The 3,615-nt window shown below is 38.9% G+C and overlaps 1 long non-coding RNA gene across 1 annotated transcript; it reads left to right on the plus strand.

The window, feature by feature from the left end:
• The first annotated feature begins 2,525 nt into the window (after positions 1-2,525).
• Positions 2,526-3,227, plus strand: LOC123330061. Its single transcript, XR_006545768.2, has 2 exons — positions 2,526-2,984; positions 3,074-3,227. It is a non-coding gene; the product is annotated as an uncharacterized LOC123330061 (long non-coding RNA).
• The last annotated feature ends 388 nt before the right edge of the window (positions 3,228-3,615 follow it).

The raw sequence follows: 3,615 nt of genomic DNA on the forward strand, positions 1-3,615 counted from the left end.
TCTATTGGCAGCAGCAATCAATACTGGGATCTTGACATTGTATATCACTGAGCATGCCTGCTCTCCATTTAGTGTTAGGTTGTTAAATAGGGATCCTCAATTTCTGGGCCACAGACTGGTGCCTCCTGTCAGACCAGTGGCAGCATTAGATTAGAAATAAAGTGACACCTGCTGCAAAGAGCTGACTCATTGGAAAAGACTCTGAGGTTGGGAAAGATTGAACAAAAGGAAAAGGGGGTAGCAAAGGATGAGATGGTTAAATAGCATCACCAACTCAATGGACATGAATTTGAGAAAACTCTGGGAGAGAGTGGAGGACAGAAGAGCCTGGCATGCTGCAGTCCATGGGGTCACCGAGTCAGACATGACCTAGTGACTGAACAACAGAAACAAAATGCCCAATAAATGTAATGAACTTGAATCATCCTGGAATCATCTCCCCTACCCCCAAGCTGTGGAAAAATTATCTTTCATGAAATCGTTCCCTGGTGCCAAAAAGGCTGGGGACCACTGTTATAAAAGATCCTTTCCTGCCTTGTTGGGGCAAGTAATTCATTCTTACCAGAATTAACACTCAATCCCTATATGAATTTGCCTGTTCTGCTTGTAGTGTGGGGGCTTCCCAGGTGGCGCTAGTGGTAAAGAACCTGCCTGCCAATGTAAAAGATGTAAGAGACAAAGGTTTGATCCCTGGATCAGGAAGATCCCCTGGAGAAGGGCATGGCAACCGACTCCAGTATTCTTGCCTGGAGAATCCCATGGACAGAGGAGCCTGGCAGGCTACAGAACACCACTACCTGAGAGTTTGGACAGAGTCAGACTTGCCGATGTGGGATACATAAAAACACATCCTCAGATGCAGCCATGGGATCTATTCATCAAACAGCCAATTGGATGAGGAGATCCTACTCATTGAAATCGTCTATTTAAATCTCAGCTGTGACTGCTTGGAAATGATGTGCTGTTAAACTGCTATTCTTCAGGATGCATTGTATGGTTTGATCACATACTTGAGGCCATGTCTTCAATAGCTACAATATATGGATTCAAGGACAAAGGGGAGGAAGTATGATCAATCCTTCTCAATTTGACTTCAGTGACCCACCCTACAAATTTGTCCTATTTGTCCACCACAAATCTAAGGCTTATGGATTAGAGCTTCTGATTCCCAAGCTTCTACCAGAGATACAGTCAGGATTCTACATGAACTAAAGCTGTATCAGTGGACAATTTATAATTACACTTGTTAGAGACTGACAAGAGCCTTAGGTTTTAAGACTGTGAATTCTAGAATTTATGGTAGAGAAAGGAGTATATTGTGACTTGCACTTGGCTATTGCTCTGGGTGCATGTATGTGTGCTAAGTTGTTTCAGTTGTGTCCAGCTCTTTGGGACCCTTTGGACTGTAGCCCACCAGACTCCTCTGTCCATGGGATTCTCTAGGCAAGAATGCTGGAATGGGTTGCCATACCCTCCTCCAGGCAATCTTCCTGACCCAGGTATTGACCTGGTGTGTCTTTATATCTCTGCATTGGCAGGTGGGTTCTTTACCACTAGCACCACCTGGGAAGCCCCTCACTCTGGGTACTGTCACTTACTCCACTAACTCTTCTGTATCAAGCCTTTTTGAAAGACTGGCTAATCACCAGTTTGAGAAGTTAGTGACAGAGTAGTTTTAATGTGGCACCCTGATGACTAAGAATGGTACAAAGAGTAGACTGCAGCCAGTGCTTCAGTGTGCTGAGTCACATTTCATGGATCTACATCTGATTTCAACCTTAGCATATTGGAAAGTTCTTTGCACACTCAAATTCACATGGGCACTGCTGTAAATGCAAGCTATGCTTTTCTCTCTTCTTTCTGAAGTCATTGGAACTCAATGTGGAAGTCAGGCTAGAAATATGGGGAACTTAGGGCTCTGGGGGTGACCCTCAACCAAAGTGGGGCAGGAAATGGTATATAAATGCTTGCTTTTCTATCTTTTTCATGAGCAGTTCAGGGAGGTGTTATGGGAAATTGAGACTTCATTGCGTACCACATCATCATCAAAGCCTTTGCATTCAGTTTTCCTTATTTTCTGTGTCCCTGTTCATTATACATGTGTTCTGTGATCACTTAAAAAAAATTACCTACATTGAAATTTCTTTCTCAGGATCTCCTTCACAGTAATTCATAATTGATATCTCAATAAATATCATATAAGACAGTATCATCTGAAATATTAAAATTGGCACAGTTTGTATGTGGTCAAAACTGTTGTTCTTTTCCTTTATGGCTTCTGTGTGTTGTGCTTTGCTTATGATGCCCTAATCACTTTGATATTATGAAAATATTTGTGAATATCTCCTTTTAATACTTATAAAGTACATTGTCTAACCACTGATCATGTACTATTATCTATTTTATGAGATATGAATTTAGTGTTATTCTTTAATATAGTAAACTATCCTCTCATCATTTTTAATAATTCATTTCCTTTATAAGTTTATTTTGAATATCGATTTGTATGATATACACAATGCCTATGTAAATTTTATTATGGTTTACTGGCCTGTATTTACATCATTGTGCACATATCACAGTACTTTAATGTGTATGGTTTATGTTGATATCTGCTTGGGCAAGTTCTAGTTTTAGTGTTTTGTTTATTTTTTCATGGTTGCTTTGACCATTTATATACACCTTCTGTTCAATATGAAGCTTACTCTCAGCTTTACAAATTTTCTTTGAGGTTCTTGATTGAGATTATTGATATCTTATTGAATTTATATATTGATTTGTGGATATATAACATCCTTATTGAACTTTCCCATCAGAAATTAATCTACTTATGTTTCTTTTTAAACTTTTTTTATCATTTTGTTACTTATTTCTCACTCTACATATTTATATTTCTTGTAAGGTTTATGCATGTTTCATAAATTTTATTTCTTTTTGCACAGTTTGTTAATGGGATCTTCTTTTCAAGGAGTGTGTAGGAGATGGTATGTATAAGAACTATTACTTTTGTAAGTTGATACTCTGTCAAGCTTCTTATTGAACTCATTTTTATTATATTTTTTTGTTTATATAGGTGGATTTTCAAGGAATATAAATTAGATCATCTGCAAGTAATGAGAACTATTTTCTTATTTGCTATTATTTTTACACATGGGAGAGTAGATACATGTGTTAAATTGACCATTTTCTTCACTGACTTAGAAAATAAAAAATTCCAGATACAGATCAAGCGAATTTTGAGTCTATATGAATGTAAACCCTCTGTTCTGGAAGACTAAAACCCAAAATTAACATGGAAGAATAAGAATCCAGAGACAGGAAACTGAAGTTGAGGAAGCCCCAGGAGTCTGAGACTGACCAGAAGCAGATCGCAAGACACTTAATAAAAAACAGTTCAGTTCAGTTCAGTCGCTCAGTCGTGTCCGACTCTTTGAGACACCATGAACCACAGCACGCCAGGCCTCCCTGTCCATCACCAACTCCCGGAATTCACTCAGACTCACGTCCATCGAATCAGTGATGTCATCCAGCCATCTCATTCTCTGTTGTCCCCTTCTCCTGACCTCAATCTTTCCCAGCATCAGGGTCTTTTCAAATGAGTCAGCTCTTTGCATG

The sequence above is a fragment of the Bubalus bubalis genome, chromosome 17 (assembly GCF_019923935.1).
Source record: "Bubalus bubalis isolate 160015118507 breed Murrah chromosome 17, NDDB_SH_1, whole genome shotgun sequence".
In the NCBI taxonomy this organism is placed as follows: Eukaryota; Metazoa; Chordata; class Mammalia; order Artiodactyla; family Bovidae; genus Bubalus; species Bubalus bubalis.